This window comes from Symphalangus syndactylus, chromosome 9 (genome assembly GCF_028878055.3).
Source record: "Symphalangus syndactylus isolate Jambi chromosome 9, NHGRI_mSymSyn1-v2.1_pri, whole genome shotgun sequence".
NCBI lineage: Eukaryota > Metazoa > Chordata > Mammalia > Primates > Hylobatidae > Symphalangus > Symphalangus syndactylus.
The window spans coordinates 68,678,047-68,701,798 of NC_072431.2; the positions used below are offsets into that span (position 1 = coordinate 68,678,047).

The 23,752-nt window shown below is 42.4% G+C and overlaps 1 protein-coding gene and 1 long non-coding RNA gene across 3 annotated transcripts in view; one reads left to right on the forward strand and one right to left on the reverse strand.

Annotated features, from left to right (window-relative positions):
• Positions 1–23,752, forward strand: part of GALNT17 (polypeptide N-acetylgalactosaminyltransferase 17) — a 585,888-nt gene that overhangs the window by 475,034 nt on the left and 87,102 nt on the right. The window lies entirely within an intron of this gene.
• Positions 4,346–23,752, reverse strand: part of LOC134731332 (uncharacterized) — a 132,821-nt gene continuing 113,414 nt past the window's right edge. The window contains exon 2 of the long non-coding RNA XR_010113516.1: positions 4,346–7,081. This is a non-coding gene — a long non-coding RNA (uncharacterized lncRNA). The remainder of the gene's footprint in view (positions 7,082–23,752) is intronic.

The window sequence follows — 23,752 nt, forward strand, 5'->3', positions numbered from 1 at the left end:
GTCCTTGGTTTCATTGGGTTTACTTCTGTCAGCATTAGCCATCAAGTCTTGTTCCTGCCCACATATGTGCTGGCAGGTATTTATGTACACATGTGGGAATCCCATCTTGATTTTTTCTGCTCATAATTCTGGATCACAGTTCTCTACAACCGGATGAGATACACCGATATATTCAAGAAGCCACATGCGGTATGAATGCAGTGTACAGTAAATATGAAAGACGTGGGTAGTGGTGGTGGAAAGTAAAGCTACACAATAATTTAGTGGTCAGAAACAAATGGCCCATTCCCACAGGACCACCTTCTTGGGTGAATGCCTTGTTAAAATACTAATTGATGCCAGGAGTGTTGGCTTACACCTGTAATCCCAGCACTTTGGGAGGCTGGGATGGGAGGATTGCTTGAGGCCAGGAGTTCAAGGCTGCAGTGAGCCATGATTGTACCGCTGCACTCCAGCGTAGGTGATAGAGTGAGACCCTACCTAAGAGAAAAAAAGAAAATACAAATTGATACCCAAGGTAGTGATATGGTGAGAAGCCCACTAAAAATACTTCTAATACTGCTTGAGAAACTAGAGGAGTTCATCATCAATTCACTAAACTCAAGAATTTTGTTGGAATTCTTGACTTCAATAAATTGATGATGAAAGAATATGAATAAACTTAAAAAAATCTAAAGCCTGTGAGAACATTTTGTAACACAAAACAATAAAGTCCTAAGAGTTTAAAGGTGGGTCTAATTATTTCTTACTTGAAACACATAGAAAAGTTGGAAGACAATTTTTACAAATTCTCAATAAGGTAGAGGAGGGCTTCCTACTTATTAATCATAAACAGGGTGGCAGGTAATAAGCAAGCGGAATAAAAACTGTAGGAAAACATGACACGTACTATTTGTTTGCTGTTAATTTCCACTGAAGAGCAAATTAACACTAAAGATAAAAAGAGATAAACTCAAGAAATACTGCTAAAGGAAAACGAGAAAAGATGACCTGCCAGGGTTGTAAGACATAAAGATATAGTCTTTGAAAAACATAATTTCCCAAAGAAAAGAAGAAAAAATATCCACAGATTAAAAGAGGAAAACAATCTATCCCTTGATTTTCACTTTTCTCTTGGTACTTTCTCAATAGAGTAAACCAAATGTGAACCAGACTTCCTTCTTCCTTCTTGATGGTTAACTTCCTTGGGATGCCCACTGAACTAAGTTAAGATAGGATAAGCTATGCTACAATAACAACTTGGTCCTGAACTTTCAGTTGCCTAACACACAAAACTTGTGTCTCATACCTGTAAAATCCAGTGAGAGTTGAATGACCCTCTACAGCAGTTTCCTTCCAGGTGGTGACTCAGGGATCCAATCTGCATCCCACTTGCATGACATAGGGAGCCCATAGTCTGTTTTCCCCAGGAAAGTTCTGAATTATTCCTGCTGAGCTGACGTAATGATCACTAATACTTCTTTTACTCTCAGAAACGTGCATGTGAGTGCATAAATCATATAGTCATCTGAGAGTTTCATCACCTGAATCTGGCTTTCAGGTCACTGCAGCAGGAAAGACAGAATGGAGACTCGTGGGCCAGTTTTGTTCTGAAATGCTTTGATACTGGAGTGATGGATACTGTTTCCTACTTGCCACTCATGGAGTTGCCGGCTCCATTCATCTACCAGGGGTTGGGGAGGGGGAAGGAACAGGACTTGGGTCGGGGTGGAGGTGTCACATGGAGAGTCAGTGAGCAGTAAATGTCGGGATCACAATAACCTTAGTAAAAACCAAAATAAAATGAAAAGTGTTACTCAAATACAAGTGGTATCAACATAATGAAATTCTCAAGTACCATCATATAATTTTGAGCTCTGCTATTGTAACAGCAAAGGGAGACCTGAATTGTGCTTGGTTTCCTCCACTGTCTGGCCAGGTTCATAGCAAACACCATCTCATTTTTTATCCCAGCATTTGAGGAGTAGTCAGGTACCAGTGGAGGGCTGAAAGTGAAGGGCTGGGTCACAGAAGTCCCTTTGTGAGTAATGAGGGCTTGAAAAAGAGGCCAAAAAAACAGCAACTGGAGATGAACTTGGAATCCTTTATTATTATTAATTATTATTATTAGAGATGGGGTCTTGCTCTGTCACCTAGGCTGGAGTGCAGTGGTGCAATCATAGCTCACTGCAGCCGTGAGCTCCTAGGCTCAAGTGATCCTCCCACCTCAGCCTCCCAAGTAGCTGGGACTATAGGTGCTTACCACCACTCCCAGCCAATTTTTTTTTTTTTTTGGTAGAGATGGGGTCTTGTTTTGTTGCCCAGACTCATGTCAAACTCCTGGGCTCAAGTGATCCTCCCATTACAGCCTCCCAAAGTACTGGGATTCCAGATGTGAGCTGTTGCACCTGGCCATCCTTTATTCTTCCTGATCAAAGCCATTCTAGCATGCTCTGCCTGTCTGAGTCTTCTCACTCAGGATCCACATCACAGCCTTGATGTCTGTACCAAAGGATGTGCCTTTTATCTCTTTCCCTGGCATTGGTTCGTTTATTCGGAATCTTTTGCCTGGACTTGTCTGTGTGGATTATGGATTCAGAATGAGTGAGCATTTGAGAGGGAGTCGGGTACCATAGACGTGAAAGATGAGGACTGAGGTCACCAACGTTCCTTTGTAAGCCGTGAAGGCTTGAAGAAGAGGCCAAAGAACTAGCCACTGTGGAGGTGAAGAAAGAAAGCAAGTTCAATGTATCAGGCGAATGGGAGTTGCAACAAGAAAGTAGACATTGTTGTTCCACCATTCTTAACTCACAGCAAACTGAGAAAACAGAGAGAGAGAGAGAGAAATAATTTTTTTCATTTTTATTATTTAAAATTTGTTTGTGGGTACATAGTAGGTGTATATATTTATGGGGTACATGAGCTGCTTTGATACGGGCATGCAACGCATAAAAATCACATTATGGACAATTGGATATCCACCCCCTCAAGCATTTATCCTTTGAATTACAGACAATCCAATTACATTCTTCAAGTTATTTTAATATATACTACATGTATATAGTATGACTACATACTATATACATAATGTCATCATATAGTCAATAATTTAATTACTAAGTTATTAATAACTAATTGTGCTATTAGGTTTTATTCATTCTTGAGAGAAAGAACTTATATAGCTGATATGAAAAGTATAATTAGGCTCAATCAATAAATATTTATTCATCAATTATATGATGAGTGAACGAACACATATAATTAATAAAGACTTTTTTTAGAACTTTAATACCTCCCAAAAAGAGAATGTAATGTCTTTTTAACTGTGCCCATGAATCAGTCACAAAGATTGATCTGCTAAGCTGCAAAATTTTCATACACCTTAAAAAGCAGAAAATTTACAGACCTTATTCTCTGATCACATTATAATAAAATCAAAAATTTATAATATAGAATTAACTAAAAAGACCCCAATGGAAAATATCCTCGCCATTAAAATGGTCCTAAATGACCAGGTGTGGTGACTCACACCTGTAATCCCAGAACTTTGGTAAGTCAAGGTAGGAGGACTGCTTGAGGTCAGAGGTTTGAGACCAACCTGGGCAATGTAGTGAGACTCTATATCTTTAAAAGAAAAAAAAAAACTGGGCATGGTTGTGCACATCTGTAGTCTCAGGACTAGCTACTCAGGAGGCTGAGGTGGAAGGATCACTTGAACCCAAGGCTGCAATGAGCTAGGATCATACCACTGCACTCCAGCCTGGGTGACAGAGTGAGACCCTGTCTCTCACTAAAAGAAAATAAAAAATTGTCCCTAAATACAGCATTCTGGGGCAAAGGAGAAAACCAAAAATATCCTAACAGGCTACTAAAAAATTATTGCCAGTGACAACAATATTTATCAGAATCCAAGGAATGTTGCCAAAATAATGTCCAAAGGGAAATAGACAGCTTTTAATGTGGTCATTATTATTACATGAGATTCTGGAGAAATCAGGAATATTCAGTCTCCATCAAAAAGGCATGGTGCGGTGGCTCATGCCTGCACTTTGGGAGGCCGAGGTGAGCAGATCACCTGAGGTTAGGAGTTCAAGACCAGCATGGCCAACATGGTGAAACCCCTTCTCTACTAAAAATATAAAAATTAGCCAGGCATAGTGGCATGTACCTGTAATCCCAGGTACTCAGGAGGCTGAGGCAGGAGAATCCCTTGAACTTGGAAGGCGGAGGTTGCAGTGAGCCGAGATCACGCCACTGCACTCCAGCCTGAGCGGCAACAGAGCGAGACTCCATTTCAAAAAAAAAAAAAAAAAGTCCACTGGCCACATAGCCTCTGGGCATTTGTCTGATCTTTGTCTCCACTGTCTTCTTTATGCTTCACATCCCATTCATCCACAGGTTTCCCCTGGGCTCCTTCAGATTATCTCACAGCAAAACCTACTCTCTACTCCAGTGCCTTCTTTCCCCGAGACCATTATTCCTCCCCACCATGGGATCTTCCAGCTGTCTCTTCTTGCTAAGGCAGATAGAGTCCTGTTGTTCCCTCATGAGAAACATTGGTTATATCCCTCTACTGTCTGATTGAAATCTGTCCTCTGGGGTGGCCACTCAAGGCCCATTCCACATGGACCCCATCCAACTCACTGGATTTTAAGATCCAGCCCAAGTGTTAGCTGACTTTTAGTTACCAGTCATCATTCCCTCCATCCCGGGACTCTTCCTCTGCTTATATTTGATTTGACACTGTGATATCACAGAGAAACCAATATCTGTTGCTTTGTCTTCTTCCCAATAGCTTATACGCTTGTGTGCCCTGACCCACTTCCTTTAGGAATCTCTCTGCTCCTCGTCTTCCTCACTGTGTCCCTGCAGAAGGTCTGGAGCACAGAAATCCAAGATAAATGTTTCCTTGATGACAAAGAACTCTTGTCACAGTCTAGAGCAGTCATACATCCAAAAAAACACTCACTTGCTTGTTGGCAGGCACACATTAAACTCTTAGGAAAAGGAAGAAATTATATATTATCCAGTGCCATGAAAATGTTAAAGGAATTTGGACAAAGCAGAAGACCATGGTGTAGAATAACCTCGGATGCCCTGATGTTGCAGGCTTTGCAAAATGGAAAGCATTGTGTCAGTAAAGGGATGGATGGAAGAAAATGACCTCAAGCAGAGAGAGAAAGTGAGTATGGGGATTATGTGGTACAGCTTAGGGGCTGCCTTATCTGGAGAGGAAACTCTCCAATGAGAAGCACAGGAGATGAGCTTGGATGATCCACACACTTACCACCCAGCCAGAATTTGGGTGCAAGTTGGTGCCATCTCTTGGTTGAAGCAATCAGCATCATTCAGGCCAAAATAGATTTCTTTGTTCCTTTTGTTCTTGGAAATCCTGCTCAGTTTGTATTGACAATGTAAATTAAATTCAAATGGAATGTTCCCCCAATGCAGAAGATTTTTTCAAACTTAGACTATGAGAGCAAAGGAATTTGAGGTCACACTTGAGTTAGTGTGAGTAGGAGAAACAGGACATTGACTCGAATGCTTTGGATTTTTTGTTTGCATTCGGATTCTATGCCTTTGGATTTTCATCCCACATTGCACTGTGGCTAACTCTAGCACAACCATATACCCCATCTGAAGAATTGGGCATATGGAAATAGACCTTTAGACACTAAATATTTGTCATTTTATGTTGTGCATAATTACTCTGCCTGCATTGCAATGTGGACCACCAGCATCCAGCTCCACGCCCTTCGTGCATTGGGTCGAAATTAGTTAAAGGAATGCGTAAAGAAGAGGTTGTGTTCAGCAAGCCATGGTGCTAATATTCTGATTAAGCGTGAGCTTTTTGGCACACAGTGTAGATAAGATGTGCTGTTGTATTAATAGGCCGTAAATTATAAATAATTGCTTGATAGGATGAGAACCTGAAGCGATGGGTTTCTTTACAGAATGCTGATTATTCCCTCAGTAACAAAAGACAAGGGAACCCATTCCTGCAATTGTTTCCCTTTGGAAAGGAAAGGACATTTTGGTCTGTCATGTTGATGGAAAACACTAGAAATTTCCTTTGTGATTCTTTTGTTCCCTTTCATCCAAGCTCCTAGTTTATTCGCACACATGCAGACATAAACTGGGCAGGGTGAAAATTCCCTGCATGAACCATTCAGTTTTCTGTTTGCCAGTCCCCATCAATGACAAGTATTTCTTTATCTGGTCAGAAAATGGAAATTCTGTTTTCTGAGCCAGCCAAGATTCCAGGTACAAAGAGAGCTTCCCCCCGGGGATTCACAGCCTGAAGGTGGTTAACGGCCCCCCTCTCGCCTATCCCCAGACTCCAGTAGACGTTTCTGATGCGGGGAGGCTAGTTCTGAATCCAAGCCAACACTGGTTGTTGGTTCCAATTAAAAAGCAATTGCATTCCCAGCAGTTCAGGGCTGCAGCCAAAAATACAGCATGTTCAGAAAAGCATGATCTTTTTTGAGAGGCAGTTACTCCATCAAAGATCTCCCTGCTGCCAGGGAGAGCTAATGATGGTACATTCGTATGTGATAAAAATTTAAAAGTTCAAAGAAGAAAGCAAAAGGTAGATGATTTACTTTGAAGTTATTTGTAGATGGCAATGAGGATTTTCTGTTGGTCTCTTTTTCCCCCAGCATTAAGCAGCCCATTTATTAGAAGACAAACAGGAATTGACCTTTTGTCAGACAGCAAAGAAACAGAGCAATCACATTAAGGAAATCAAAGGCGAGAATGTCAAAAGGTCAGCGTTAAGCAGCCCTGGGAAGCAATGTCATTCTGCAGATGTTTCAGCCAAATCCTTCTTTCCATGAGTAGCCTCTGCTTTTTGGGAGGACCAATGAGCATAGAGAGCTTGGAGGGACTTTCCAGATCATTGCATTCTGTCTCCTCTGCTGGTCAGAGGCTTATGTCTGGGTATTTTTAGCAACCTCCCTCTAACTTTTTTTGGCTCCAGAACACATAATTTCAGAAAAATCAGGTATAAAATCTCAATCCCAGCACTTTGGGAGGCTGAGGCAGGAGGATTGCTTGAGCCCAGGAGTTCGAGACCAGCTTGGGAAACATAGCGAGACCCCATCTGTATGATTTTTTTTTTTTTTTTTTCAGTTAGCTGGACATGGTGAGGCACACCTGTAGTCCCAGCTGAGGCAAAAGGATCACTTGAGCCCAGGATTTCAAGGCTGCAGTGAGCTATGATCAAGTAACTACATTGCAGCCTGGGTGACAGAGTGAGACCCTGTCTCTTTAAAACAAACACACAAAAAACTCATAACATGGAGAGTCAAGAACTCTGATTTGTTTCAGATCTGGATCACTCACTACAATACCTATTACTTTTTATTTTAATCCTAATAGTCCAGGATTTTATGATAAAACTATTTAGACTTGTCACCAACAAAGTTAGTATTTCAAAACAAAACAAAAGCCCTAATACCCCGAACTTTTGTGATCATGTTAAGTTGGATCAACCCAAATTTTCCTTCTGGAGAGAGCCAAGAAGTCATAGGGAGCAGGTTGGGTATCTCTAATCCGAAAAATCTGAAATCCAAAATGCTCCAAAATCTGAAACTTTTTGAGCACAGACGTGACTCAAAGAAATGCTCTTTGGAACATTTTGGATTTCAGATTTCCAAATTATGGATGCTCAGCCTGTTAAATACAGTGCAGATATCCCCAAATTTGAAAAAATCCAAAATCTGAAATACTTCTGAGGAGTTGCAGATCAGCCTGGGTAACATAGCAAGATCTCATCTCTACAAAAAATTAGCCAGGCATAGTGGTGCATGCCTGTGGTTCCAGCCACTCAAGAGGCTAAGATGGAAGATTGCTTGAGCCCAGGAGTTCAAAGCTGCAATAAGCAGTGATCACACTGTTGCACTCCGGCCTGGTGACAGAGTGAGACCTTTTCTCAAAAAAAAAAAAAAAAAAAAGGAAGGGAGGGTGGGAGAAAGAGACAGAGAAGGAGGGAGGGAGAGAAAGAGCGAGGGAAGGAAGAAAGAGAGAAAGAAAGAGAAAGAAAGGGAAAAAAGAAAGAAACCAAGAGGAAGAAAAAGAAGTGGAGAGAGCAAAAGAAACAGAAAGAGAGAGAAACAGAAAAAGAGAGAAGGAGAAAGAAAGAAACAGAGAAAGAGAAAAAAGTAATAAAGAGAAAGAAAGAATGAAAGAAACAGAAAGGAGAGAGAAAGAAAGAAACAGAAACAGGGAGGGAAGGAAGGAAGGGAGGGAGGGAGGGAAACAAGCAAAAAAACCACTTCTGGTCTCAAGCACTTCGAATGAGAGATACTCAGCCCATGACGTCCAGCCTCACATTTCTAGTGCTCCTCAAGGAGGACATGGATTACTGTTTGCTGCCAAGGTGGCTTGTTTCAAGACCAGCGTGATTGGCAAGAATCTTCCAGCACCACCGTGGCAGCTTTTGGTGGAAGGAATATAGCCCTGACTGGGAGGCTGCTGGGGAGATGACAAGGCCAGCGCTTCAGCACATAGCCTGCAGAGGCCCCATTGCCAGTGCCTAATGTAACTGAACAGGCTGTTTGTCATATTTAATTTTAGCTGCCATGGTTCAATTGGGACTTTATCCAGACTGGCTTCCACTCTGCTAGCCTGCTGTGCTCCCCTTGTCCCGGGCCCAGTCACTTATGTCCCTGGCCCTCCATCTGACAGTGAGACCTCCAAGTAACTGTTACTGAGATCGTGGGCCCCAGATGTGGCTTTTCCAGCCTGTGCAGTAAATTAAAGCACCCTGGTGCCCTTTTTCTATCTGCACTTTAGGAGCAAAGCACATTTTTTTTTTTTTTTGAGACACAGTCTTACACTGTCACCCAGACTGGAATGTAGTGGCACAATGTTAGCTCACTGCAACCTCTGCCTCCTGGGCTCAAAGGATTCTCCTGCCTCACCCTCCCAAGTAGCTGGGACTATAGGCACATGCCACCACGCCCTGCTAATTTTTTGTATTTTTAGTACAGACAGGATTTTACCATTTTGGCGAGGCTGGTCTCGAACTCCTGGCCTCAAATGATCCACCCACCTCGGCCTCCCAAAGTGCTGGGATTACAGGCGTGAGCCACTGCGCCTGGCTGCAAAATGCTTTCTTACTTTTTACTCTGCATCAACCCCTTTTCTCTCCAAGGAACTCTGAATGAATGAGACCATGAGAAGAGGCTTAGCCTCCACTCAGCTTGACAGGAGGAAAGGAAGGAGCTTTCCCCTGAGGATAGCAGGGGAGGAGGTGTCGTCTTGCCCACCTCTGTCCAAGGCAGGTGTAGCACAAGGCAGCAGGAAGAGCCCAGAATTTGGATTCAGAAACCTTGATCCCAGTTTTGAATGTGGTTCTTAGTTGGGCAAGACCGAGTGTCTGTAAGATCGAACCAATGTCCCTGCAGACGAGCTCCCAGTTGGGCGGGATGGGAGGGCACTCTTAGATCATCAGAAAGTGGGGCTTTGTCAGTGGTAAAGATCAGAACGTGTCTGGCAGGTGGTCAAGACTGGGGCTCTTACTAGAATCTAGTCGGTTCATGGAGCCTGGGGTGGGCGGTTCACAGTAGTGTCTGAAGCTGAACTTGAAGACAAGTAAATTCCAGATTCGTTCTCCCCCTGTCCTCTCAGAGACTTGATGGCTTGTCTTGTCCTCACTCGCTCCTCAACTTCACCTCTTGTTGGCTCTTTTTTACCATATGAACTGGCCAGTCTTCTTCCCTTCCAGCTGTGTGCTTCTCTCCTGGAAATATTTTTTATTATTATTTTTATTATTTATTTAGTAAATATCATTAATTATATACTAATATATAACTAATAACTAATATATAAATATTTGATATATTAATACATTATATATAATATAAATATATAATAATTACATATAACTATATAATCTGGTATTCTGGATATTAGGCCTTTATTGGATGTACAGTTTATATATTTTATATTTATATGTAATATAAAAATATAATGTATAATTATAATCATGATATGCAATATAATACATTATAATATATAATATATTATGACTAATGTATATAATATATAATTACAATTTGTTTACATTATATATTATATTTATATGTTATATATTATGTATTAATATGTAACTAATATATTAGTATATACATTAGTTAATTAGATAATCATATTGTAATATGTATTGTAGATAATCATATTGTAATATGTATTATAATTATGTATTGCATATTATACTATAAAATTATACATTATATAATTAAGAATATATAATTCTTATAATAATTATATTGAGAATATGTAATTATATCATATGGTTAATAATTAACTAATTTATATATGAATATATTAGTTCTATATTAATATATAAATATATTAATTACACATTAAATACTAACTATATGAATATATAAATAATATATTAATTATGCTACATATAATTTTATTATATATTATATGTGATTATGTATCAGTTATATACTTAATTTTATAGTAAATATTATTTATACAATATTATTTATTTACTTATTCATTTGCATTTCAACTTTTATTTTAGATATGGGGGTACATGTGCAGATTTGTTACATGGGAATATTGCATGATGCTGAGGTTGGAGTATGGATTCCATCACCCAGGTAGTAAGCATAGTACTCCATAGATAGTATTTTTTGTTTTTGTTTTTTTTTGCAGGGGTTGGGGGGTTGGTTTTTGTTTTTTTTGTCTTTTTTTTTTTTTTGAGACGGAGTCTCTCTCTGTCACCAGGCTGGAGTGCAGTGGCACGATCTCAGCTCACTGCAACCTCCACTTCCTGGGTTCAAGCAATTCTCCTGCCTCAGCCTCCCGAGTAGCTGGGGCTACAGGTGCCCGCCACCATGCCCAGCTAATTTTTGTATTTTTAGTAGAGACAGGGTTTCACCATGTTGGCCAGGTCGATCTCTTGACCTCGTGATCCACCTACCTCAGCCTCCCAAAGTGCTGGGATTACAGGCATGAGCACCTGGCTGTTTTGTTTGTTTGTTTGTTTGTTTTGAGACGGAATCTCGCTCTGTCACCCAGGCTGGAGTGCTGTGGCTCGATCTCGGCTCACTGCAACCTCCACCCCCCTGGTTCAAGCAATTCCCCTGCCTCAGCCTCCCGAATAGCTGGGACTACAGGTACTTGCCACCATGTCTGGCTAATTTTTTTATTTTTAGTAGAGATGGGATTTCACCATGTTAGCCAGACTGGTCTCAAACTCCTGACCTCCGGCGATCCACCCACCTTGACCTCCTAAAGTGCTGGGATTAGAGGTGTAAGCCACCACACCCAGCCGATAGATCATTTTTTTTAACCCACCCCCTGCAAACCCTCTAGTAGTCCACAATGTCTGTTGTTCCTGTGTTTATCTCCATGTGGGCTCAGTATTTAGTTCCCATTTATAAGTGAGAACATGTGGTATTCAATTGTCTGTTTCTGCATTAATTCACTTAGGATAATGGCCTCCAGCTCAATTCATGTTGCTGCAAAGGACATAATTTCATTTGTTTTATGACTGCCTAGTGTTCCATGGTGTATATGTAACACATTTCCTTTATTCTACCATTAGTGGGCACTTGGGTTGACCATGTCTTTGCTATTGTGAATAGTGCTGTGATGAACATAGGAGTGCAGGTGTCTTTTTGGTAGAATTATTTCTCTTCTTTTGGATAGATACCCAGTAATGGGATGGCTGGCCTGAATGGCAGCTCTGTTTTAAGTTCTTTGAGAAATCTTGAAACTGCTGGCCACAGCAGCTGAACTAATTTACATTCCTACCAACAGTGTGTAAGCATTCCCTTTTCTCCCGTGCCATGCCAGCATCTGTTGTTTCCTGCCTTTTTAGTAATAGCCATTCTGACTGGTATGAGATGGTATCTCACTGTGGTTTTGATTTGCATTTCTCTGATCATTAGTTGTGCTCACCATTTTTTCATGTTTGTTGGCTCACTTAGATGTCTTGTTTTGAGAAGTGTCTGGTCATGTCCCTTGCCCATTTTTTAATGGGGCTGTTTGCTTTTTTTTGTTGACTTATTTAAGTTCCCTATAGATTCTGGATATTAGGCCTTTGCTGGATATATAATTTGCAAATACTTCTCCCATTCTGTAGGTTGTCTGTTTGCTCTGTTGATAGTTTCTTTTGCTTTGCAGAAGCTCTTTAGTTTAATTAGGTCCTACTTGTCTATTTTTGTTTTTGTTACAGTTGCTTTTGGAGACTTAGCCAAACATTCTTTGCCAAGGCTGATGCTGAGAAGAGTATTTCCTAGGTTGTCTTCCATGATTTTTATTATTTGAGGTCATATTTAAATCTTTGATCCATCTTGAGTTAATTTTTGTATATGGTCAAAGATAAGGGTCCAGCTTCAATCTTCTGCATATGGCTAGCCAGTTATCCCAGCACCATTTATTGAGCAGCAAGTTATTTGCTCATTGCTTCTTTTTGGCAGCCTTTTTAAAGATCAGATGGTTGTAGGTGTGCGTTTAATTTCTATGTTTTCTATTCTGCTCATTGGCCTATAGTACCAAGCTTGTTTGATTACTGTGGCTTTATAGTATAGTTTCAAGCCCAGTAGTGTGATACCTCCAGTTTTGTTCTTTTAGCTCAAGATTGCTTTGGCTATTTGGGCTCTTTTTTGGTTCCATATGAATTTTAGAATAGTTTATTCTGATTCCATGAAGAATGACATTGGTTGTTTAATAGGAATAACATTGAATCTGTAAATTGCTTTTGGCCATATGGCCATTTTTATGATATTGAGTCTTCTAATCCATGGGCATAGAATGTTTTTCCATTTATTTCTGTCATCTCTGGTTTCTTTCAGCAGTGTTTTCTAGTTCTCCTTGTAGAGATCTTCCACCTCCTTGGTTAGCTGTATTCCAAGGTATTTCATTTTCTTTGTGGCTATTTTAAGTGGGATTGTGTTCTTGATTTCACTCTCAGCCTGGAGATTGTTGGTGTACAGAAATGCTACTGATTTTTGTACATTGATTTTGTATCCTGAAACTTTACTGAAGTCGTTCATCAACTCAAGGAGCCTTTTGGCAGAGTCTTTAGGGTTTTCTAGATACACAGCTTTATTGTCAGTGAAGAGAGATCATTGGATCTTCTTTTCCTGTTGGACGCCTTTTCTTTCTTTCTCTTGGCTGATTGCTCCAGCTAGGACTTCCAGTACTATGTTGAATAGGAGTGGTGAGAGTGGGTATCCTTGTCTTGTTCCAGTTCTCAATGGGAACGATTTGAGCCTTTGCCCATTCAGCATGATGTTGGCTGTGGTTTGTCATAGATGGCTCTTATTATTTTGAGGTATGTTCATTCGATGTCTTGTCTTTCGAGGGTGTTTATCATGAAGGGATGTTGGATTTTATTGGAAACTTTTTCTCTGTCTATTGAGATGATTGTATGGTTTTTGTTTTTGATTCTGTTCAGTTGGTGAATCACACTTAGTGATTTGCATATGTTGAGCCAGCCTTGTATCCCAGCAATAGAGCCTGTGTGATCATGGTGTATTAACATTTTGATGTGCTGCTGAATTCAGTTTGCTAGTATTTTGTTGAGGACTTTTGCATCTGTGTTCATGAGGGATATAGGTTTGAAGTTTTCCTTCTTGTTGCATCTCTGCCAGATTTGGTATCAGGCTGATGCTGGCTTCATAGAATGAGTTAGGGAGGAGCCCCTCTTCCTTGATTTTTTGGAATAGTTTCAGTAGGCTTGATATCAGTTTTTCTTTGTACTTCTGGTAGAATGGAGCCCAGGAGTTTGAGGTTACCATGAGGTATGATCATGCCACTGCACTCCAGCCTGGGTGACAGAGCAAAACCCTGTTTCTAATAAATAAATTAAAAAATTACAGTCACAAAAACTTTTTTAAAAATAAAAGTTTCTGAAACCATTCTTGTCACTCAGAGAGTAATTTTTAAATAAATTGGAATTAACGAAAAAAGGCACAAAGCCTTTATTTAATTGATGCATAATGGATATACATAGTTTTGGGGTTGATGTGATCATTTAATGTATTTATGTAATTTTCAAAGATCAAGTCAGTGTACGTGGGATATCTGTCACCTTAAATATTTGTTTTTTCTTTATGCACCAAACCTTTTTGACAGAAAAGGAATAATTGTCAGAAGCATAAAGCCTTGTCAGTGTCAAGTTTCTGCTGACCTCTTCAGCTGTTCTGTTTGTCATTTTTTTCTGGCATCAATAAGCATTTTTTCCCTTTGGATAAATATCAAGTTTATTCTGATTCTTAATTCACATTGGCTTGCAAATTCAGATGACACTGAAGACCAAATTACTGCCTGTGGGACAATGGACTTTGTTTCGTTGCTAATAGGGGATTTAGTAAATAGCCCAAGAGACAGGATATGGGTCTGAGATTACACTTAGTTGCATTTTTTAAAAACTATGTTAATTATAGGCTTAAGTCATATATTCAAATGCAGATATAAGAAATACGGCATTCCCATATTTTAATTGGATCCTTAGGTAAAGGGTTTTAGCCACTCAGCTATTAATCCAGCCTGAACAACTCTGCTATAAACGCACTTTCTTCTGAGCGCCTTTTGTTTTTTTCTCCCTTGCCTTACATCATGCTCTGTGGCCTCCTGAACTTTTCCTTTTCTTCTCAGTATACATGAAATGCTTATAACTACTTCATTAGCTTTCTTCTCTCTTAGATCACAAGCTCTCTAAGAAGAGCATCTGTTTCTATTTTATTCATCAGTGTATCACCTGACCAGCTTAGCACGGTGCTCAGTATAACACTTACCTTAAAAAAATATTTGTAGGAAGGATGGCTGAATGGGCGGATGGATGGATGGATGGATGGATGGATGGATGGACAGACAATGGATAAAAATAATAATTTTTGGCCAGGCGTGGTGGCTCACACCTGTAATCCTAGCACTTTGGGAGGCCGAGGCAGGCAGATCACAAGGTCAGGAGATCGAGACCATCGTGGCCAACATGGTGAAACCCCATCTTTACTAAAAATACAAAAAATTAGCTGGGCACGGTGGCGGGCACCTGTAGTCTCAGCTACTCGGGAGGCTGAGGCAGGAGAATGGCGTGAACCTGGGAGGCGGAGCTTGCAGTGAGCCGAGATCGCGCCACTGCACTCCAGCCTGGGTGACAGAGTGAGATTCCGTCTCAAAAAAAAAAAAATTATAATAATAATAATTTTTTCTTCTATTTTTGACAACTGTGATAAAAGCATAACATCCTAGGCTAGATGGATGGATGGACAACAGATAAAAATATTTCTTTCTTCTATGTTTGACAACCATGATAAAATTATAACATTCTAGGGTAGAAATGGAACCCTATTTGATGCACCCTTTAATTCTTCATCAAAGGGTTCCTTTGGCCTCTCTTCCAGATTGGTCACATACTGTATCACTAAGAAAGGGCTCTTGCCCTCCTCCCTTAGAAGAGTAAATTAACTTTCTTTTGATCATGGACCCTGGGGTTCAATTTTTTCATTTGTCACCAACAAAGAAAAGAGAATATCATTCCTGGATGGGTATCTTGGCATCTGCTTGATTTTCCCTCCTTGGAGAGGAGAGACCAGTAAACCTTACACCATAATCTACCCAACTCCTTTGCTGTGAGAGACTTTCCAACTTTTGGTACTTTGGAATGATGGCCCTGCAACCGAAGAGGCCAGTGGGCAGGACCACAGGCTGCATAGCTTTGGAGCACACCTCACAGGGGAACAGGGACCCAGCACAAAATCTATGGGAATGGAACTCCTAGAATGGGCAACATGGCAGCTCTGCCATTGGTCTGGTAGAAGGCCTGTTCTGCAGGCTACCAATATGAGATTGCCCCATTGTATCAATCAAATGTTCTAGGCATTCTTCTGGGTCTTTCCTCACATAGAAAACGAAATCATACTCTTCCAAGTGTTAAGTGCATCAGTTCAAACACTGGACACAGAAGTCTTTAAGACTTACTCAGTGAAAGCAGCTGGAATCCTGAGTCTTCAAAGATATCTTCTTGTCTCTAGGATGAGTGGCCTGACCTGCAAGCCCTCTGGGTATCTGTCCTCACTCTCACTGGTGTCTCTCTCGGCTTCTGCTGGCTTTAATCTTGAATGCATCAACTATCCTGGACTCCTACCTTGCCCATGACAACATGAAGTTTCTCTTTATGTCACTTTAGGATCTGACACTTCCAGGACACAGCAGCTCTCATGAGTTGACCTGACTCTGGATTGATCTCTGTCACTCTTGTTTGTAGGCTGAGAGACTGCTCTTCTGGTCTGGTTAGAGATGGGAAGAGGTGGAAGGACTGGGAAGACCACAGGTTCTTCAGACAGTCTTCCATAAATGCAGATTCTCCCAGGCGAGTTCTAAGACACTGTAGGTAGCAGGAAGTTGGCAGTAGTGCTCTTGGTAACGTTTAAAATGTCTCTTACAAAACCCTGTGCTGGACTTTGAGGGATTCCCATGGGGATGAATCAAGATCTTCAAGCCCAGACTTTCCTCACTGACCCTGCGTTTTCCCTTCTCACCATCCCCTCTGGACTCCATCTTATGCTCTTCAAGTTGTCAAGTTGTTTCCTCTGAATGACTGTGGTATTTGGCCTACATCACAATTCACCTGCCACTTCCCATTTCCTGGGTCTGAACCTTATCCCCGCTTTCAGACTATGAGCTCCTAAGTTCCCTGAGAGAGGGTATCATATTCTCTCTGTTTGCCTAGCAGTGAAAATCATCAAACTTCCTGAATGCAAGCCCTGTCTCTGTGGTTTACTAGTTGTGTGGCCTTAGGCAAGTTACTTAATCTCTCTGTGTCTCCTTTTCCTCATTGGGAAAAAAAAGAAGAATCATATCTGCTTTCCAAGGTTTTTGTGAGGTTTAAATAAATAAATACATGCAAATGACTAAAACAGTGCCTGGCTCGGAGGAAGCCCTCGTACGTGTAAGTGCTTGTTTCTGCGCTTGGTGGTAGTTTTTTTTTTTTTTTTTTTTTTTTTTCATTTTTATTTTATTTTATTTATTTTTGAGACAGATTCTTGCTCTGTCATTCAGGCTAGAGGGCAGTGGTGTGATCTTGGCTCACTGCAACCTCTGCACTCTGGGCTCAAATGATTCTCCTGCCTCAGCCTCCCAAGTAGCTGGGATTACAGGCTTGCACCACCGCACCAAGCTATTTTCTGTATTTTTAACCTTGCCCAGGCTGCAGTGCTGGACAAGGTTTCATTGTGTTGGCCAGGCTGGTCTTGAACTGCTGACCTCAAGTGATCCACCTGCCTCAGTCTCCCAAAGTGCTGGGATTACGGGCATGGCCTTAATGGTAGTTTTGTTTCTCTTGGCATGAAGGTGCTTAGGAAGCACCAGCCATGGTGTGCATGCATGTGTACAATGTGAGCATGCAGTCTTCCCCCGTCCTTTCGTCTGCATGTCCGCCATCTTTCTCCCTTCACCAGACAATGGCAAAAGACAGGACCAAAACTCCAGTTGCTTAAAGACCCAAAACATGGATCCATAGTGGACCAACGGGTCCTCAAAACCGTGGTCAGAATGACAACTCAGAATATCCCCCAGGACGTCAAGGAAGCCAGGTAGGACAAGGCCTGTCACAGACTGGACAGGAGACACAGCCACTCAGGGCCCTGTTTTATGGCTTTGCAATGTTGGCGGCTGTCCCACTCTGTGCTTACAGTTGGGGTCAGCAGTGAGGTGCTGATTTCCTGTATTTGCCACTACCCAAAGGTCATGGGGCTCCAGGTTAAGATGGATGACAGCACTTCAAAGATGAATGGAGCGAACATTGGGAAGTTAGGGAGCTGTCCAGCGGCCGTTATCTCTGAGTGTCCTCACACCAGGGCCTAGGATCTGAAAAGGTCTCAGGGCCCCCAGGGGTTCCATGGGCCATACTTTGAAAACCACAGCAGAAGAGCATAATCAAGGGAGGGCTGTGTAGGGAAGAGCAGCTGTGAGGCCTGTGCGCTCATGAGGTTCTAGGTATAATTAAGAGCTGTCTTACCTCTCTGTTAGGGCCCAAGGGAAATTAAACCTGGCCTTACACCAATTGCAAGGGGAAAAAAATGACGTAAAAGAGAATGGAGAAAAATGATGGTTTCGTCAGTAAGTGTCATTCACTGCTGTAGCGCACCCTTTCTCAAACTCTTTGGTTTCAGCTCCCCTTTACCATGTTAAAAATGATGGATGACCCCAAAGAGCTTTTGTTTATGGGTGTCCTATCTATTGATTTTTACTATGTTAGAAATTAAAATGGAAAACTTTAAAAATATTTCTGCATTAAATCATTCAAAAGCAATAATAATAAACCCATCACAGGTTAACATAAATCACACATTTTTTTTTGTGAGAAATAACTGTATTTTCCAAACCAAAAACATATTAGAAGGAGGACGGCGTTGTTTTAACCTTGTCGCAAATCTCTTGAGGTCCTGGTAGGCAGCAGGTGGATGCTTGTTTCTGCTTCATACATTTCATTCATCATTAAAGCAATGACATCATCCCATGTGATGTGTTCTCTAGGAAACTCCATGGTGCGCTTGTGAGAGAGTGAAAGTGAATAAGGCAAGTGGCGTCATGGCATAATTATAAAGGTCATTTTGACCTGGTAGAGCCCTGAAAAGCTCTCAGGATCCCCACGGGCCACACTTCGAAAACCACAGCTGAAGAACCTAACCAAGTCCACGTCACTTCTTTGGTCTCCAGCCTTTGTTTTTATTTATTTATTTATTTTGAGACAGAGTCTCGCTCTGTTGCCCAGGCTGGAGTGCAATAGCACGATCTCGGCTCACTGCAGCCTCCATCTCCCAAGCTCAAGCAGTTCCCCTGCCTCAGCCTCCCGAGTAGCTGGAATTACAGATGTGTGCCACCACACCCGGCCAATTTTTTGTATTTTTAATAGAGACAGGGTTTCACTGTGTTGGCCAGGCTGGTCTCGAACTCCTGACCTCAAGTGATCCGCCCACCTTGGCCTCCCAAAGTGCTGGGATTATAGGTGTGAACCACCGCGCCCAGCCGGTCTCCGGCCTTTATAAAACCACACTCCAAGTATTTGCCTTGCCCTTAGAGATGTATGTTTTCTCCTCCTCTCTTTTTAAATTGCTTATAATTTTTTGGTGTCTTTTGTTGGGGGTGGGGTGATCATGTAATGGAAGCCTGGGAAGGTTCTGATTGACTGGCCCTCGGGAACCCTGGGTTTGAGCTCAGAGCCCATGAGCCGTGTGATTGCAAGCAGGTACTTCTCCTTTCGGGACCTCACTTTTCCAGTTTATGAAACACATGACTTCAGCAGTCTCCAAAGCGCTGACAGTCTGTGTTTCTCTGAGACTTAAACTGGAGAGACCAGATGCCTTTCCCATCTGTTATGGGCTAAACTGTGTACTCCAAACAATCATATGTTGAAGCCTTAATCCCCAGTACCTCCACATTTGACTGTATTTGGAGATAGGGTCTTTAAAGAATTAAGTTAAAATAAGGTCATTGGGGTGGACTCTGATCCAATATGACTGGTGTCCTTGTAAGAAGAAGGGATTAGAGCTGGGCGCAGTGGCTCACACCTGTAATCCCAGCACTTTGGGAGGCCAAGGCAGGCAGATCACAAGGTCAGGAGATCGAGACCATCCTGACTAACATGGTGAAACCCCGTCTCTACTAAAATACAAAAAATTAACCGGGTGTGGTGGCACATGCCTGTAGTCCCAGCTACTCGGGAGGTTGAGGCAGGGGAAATCACTTGAACCCGGGAGGTGGAGGTTGCAGTGAGCTGAGATCATGCCATTGCACTCCAGCCTGGCAACAGAGCGAGATTCTGTAAAAAAAAAAAAAAAAAAAGAAGGGACACAGACACACACAGAGGTGAGCCCATGTGAAGACAAAGGGAAAAATGGCCACCTCTAAGCCAAGGAGAGATGCCTTAGATGTAACCAACCCTGTGGATACCTTGATCTCAGCCTGCTCGCCTCCAGAATTGTGAGAAAGTACATTTCTGTGGTTTAAATCACCAGTCTTTGGGACTTTGCTATGGCAGCCCTAGCAAACTATATACACTATTTATTATGTTCTCTAACCCTGAGTCCAGGCATCTTTTCCAGACTATTGCTTTGAACTCAGGCTTACCTCTTTGTTTTCAAGATAATTGCTCTAGAAGCTGAATGACCACTATTTGGAGATGTAAGCTAAAGATTCTTCTGGAAGAATACACCTTCTGGACAGCTCAGGAGCCCTGAGCGCTGAAAGTTTCTGTGATGTTTATTCGCTTTGTCTGTTATCCAAGGGGAGAGAAAGTGATACACAATGGGCATCTTCAGGGTAGAACTACTCCAACTTCGATTAAAGAGAAATCAAGAAATGAAGTTGAGTTTCTGATGTCTGCTTACTGTCATGCTAAGCCTTGCAGAGGGAGAATGACTACAGCCTAGAGCTAATGGCTTCAGGAGCTGTAGTGTTTCTCAGATTTGCTCCATGGGTGGCCAAAGCTGGGTGATGGGGTCTCAATGGCCAGGACTGGGCGCCCCAGGAACCTCAGACCTTTCTGCGTCAGCACAGATGTTTATCCATTGACTTTCAGTCACTTGTGACCTCGGGGTAAAGGAACAGGAATTAAGAAAACCTCAGGCTCAGTTTTTCCCCAAAGTGTGTTGCGTGGAATACAGTTTCATGGGTTGTCATAGGTCTTCTGCAAAAAATAAAGGAGTTTTGTGAACAGACACACTTGGAAGCTTGTGACTTAAACAGAGTTAAGTGGGCTTCACTGCTGAGTGCAACGAGTTCTCCCCAGCATCTTTACAATACTGTGTTCATTACAAGTATGTATATGAGAAAGGGGCATTTCCCAAACCGGTGCTTCTGCAGATGGGTTTGCTATGCTAGGTTACCCACACTGTAGCAACAGCCTTTCCAGGGGAGGCTTGCTTAAGCCCAGGAGTTCGAGGCCACTGTGACCTATGGTTGCACCATTGCACCCCAGCCTGGGCAACAGAGACAGACCTGGTCTCAAAAAGAAAATAAAAGGAAAAGAAAGAAACAGCCTTTCCAGATGGCCTTCAGAGCTTGCCATGGCTGCCTTGAGATACCCCAATGGCAGGCAGTGGGCAGTCAAAGGGCAAATGGCCAGAGTAGTGAGAACAGTGGAGGCCATCAACAGAGGTACAACCACGGCCTCCCACTCCTTTTCATCTGTCAAAGAACCACAAGACCTGTCAGGTAGACAATAGATAACAAGACCTACTACATCCACAGTTCTTTTTTTGTTTGCTCAAATCATTGCCAAACCCTAACTCTAATGGACAAGGAAAATAAAAGAAACGTAATGTACAATAACATGTATATTGCAATGCTCCGACTCAGCTATCAGCTACCAAGAACACCCCCCCCCCATAGACTTGTACATCCGTCCTGGGGCAGAGCCAGCTCCCCTAAGACCATAACAGTTCTTTTCGAACTATTTATGGCCTGTATCCTTATTAGGAGTGATAAGGCTGCCAACAGGGCAATAATTGGTTCTTGAAGGGGGGTGCGAAAGAGTATTACACTTTTTATGTGTAAGTCACAGATACACATACAGCACGCAAGCAGATATACAGCACATCTGTGGTATTAAAATTTCGTAGTGGGAGCAGGTGGGGGATCTCAGGGGAAAAAAAAGTCTAAAAATGCCTCATAGGGAGGTGATAATGAAAAAAAAAAAAGGCTGAGAGACACTGATGTAGAGTGAAGGACCAGATCTTATTTCCAATCTATCATGCAATGATACTTGTATAAAATATAGTAAAAGTGAATTCCTAGAAAAATAAAATACGAAAAAAAGAAACAAACGTTAAGCTCCACGTTTTTATTATTAGATTCAACCGACATAAATTTGCTCTATTGAATAGCTAGAAATGGTTTTTATTTTTTTGTTGTTTTTTTGAGATGGAGTCTCACTTTTGTCGACCAGGCTGGAGTGCAGTGACACGATCTCGGCTCAGTGCAACCTCTGCCTCCTGGGCTCAAGCAATTATCCTGCCTCAGCCTCCCGAGTAGCTGGGATTACAGGCGTGTGCCACCACGCCCGGCTAATTTTTGTGTTATTAGTAGAGACGGGGTTTCACCCTGTTGGCCATGCTGGTCTCTAACTCCTGACCTCAGGTGATCCACCCGCCTTAGCCTCCCAAAGTGCTGGGATTACAGGCCTGAGCCACTGTGCCCAGCCAGTGCTTTTAAAGCTTATTCAGAATTGGCCAGGTGCAATGGCTCACGCCTGTAATTCCAGCACTTTGGGAGGTTGAGGCAGGTGAGTCCATGGGCCACGCCCCTATCTGGGGGCACTGAGGGGAGAGAAGCAGGGCCTAGAAGAGAGGTCTAGAAGGGCCAAGAGGAGTTGGCTGGTGGAGAAGAAGGAAGGATTGTTTCAGAGAGAGGACCCTAGCAGAGGCACCAAGCAGGAAGTGCATGGCACATGTGGAGTAGCCAGTGGCAAGTTAGGGTTCTAGCGGAGAGTGAGGGGGCTGAGGAAGAGGGGAGGCCAGGCAGGAGGGCAAATCAAGCTGCTCCAGCCAGGAGCCACCCCACAGTCCTGCGGGCTGCATTCACACCGTGTTCTGTTAATAACCAAGTGGAGCTTCATGCTTTGGGGTCAGTGGTCACTTTGAGAATCTGATGACATCTACCTATGCACCCTCTCCCTGAGGACATTACAAACTCAGAACACTGTCTAACAATCTTGGGAGCTGGTTTTTGGATCCCCTAAAGCTTATCAAAAATCTCTACGTTCATTTTTATTTTTATTTTCAGTTGTATTTTGAGACAGGGTCTCGCTTTGTCACCCAGGCTCAAGTGTGATCATGGCTTACTGTACCCTCCAATTCCTGGGCTCAAACAATCTTCCCACTTCAGCCTCTTGAGTAGCAGGGACTGTGGGCACTTGTCCCAACTAATTATTTATTTTTGGAGAATTGGGAGTTGGGAGGTCTCACTATGCTGCCCATGCTAGTCTTGAACTCTAGGCCTCAAGCAATCCCCCTGCCTCAGTTTCCCAAGTAGCTGGGACAGCAGGCACAAGCCACCATGCCTGGATTATATTTTTAAACTTTTTATAGAGAGGCAGTCTTGCTGTATTTCCCAGCCTGGTCTCTAACTCCTGAACTCAAGCAATCCTCCCACCTTGGCCTCCCAAAGGGCTGGGATTATTAGTGTGAGCCACTATACCAGGCCAAAGTCACCAGGTTCACAATACCTCCTAAACAGTTGAGCTGATAAACCCTCCTCATGTACTCATTCCTTCTAGCCCATGTTTATTATACTGTAACTTTGTGCTGACTCCAGTACTATCAGGCCTGCCAGATAGACACAGGACTGTCACCACCCAGAGATCATTAGCCTGGAATCCAGACATCCAGGGGCAATGCTGAGACTAAAGCCAACTTCTGAACTCAAGCAATCCTCCCACCTTGGCCTCCCAAAGGGCTGAGATTACAGGTGTGAGCCACTACACCAGGCCAAAGTCACCAGATCCACAATACCACCTAAACAGCCCTTTCTTCAGATACCTGAAAAGATGCTCTTACAAGGACCATTAAGGCTCAAGATAAGGAACAGCCTTCCCTTGGCAAAGCTCCCATGCCAAAAAAGCCAAGGATGAACTCAGAACATCCAGTCTGGATGAAGGTCTCAGCATTGCCCTAACACATCCATAAGGCCCGCAGTGCACTGATCCCCTCCTCCTTTCCTCGACCTCTTTTTGTCTGGCTGACTCTGCATTTCTGTCTCTTTTCATGGACACTAATGAGTTTTACCGGGTAGCTATGGT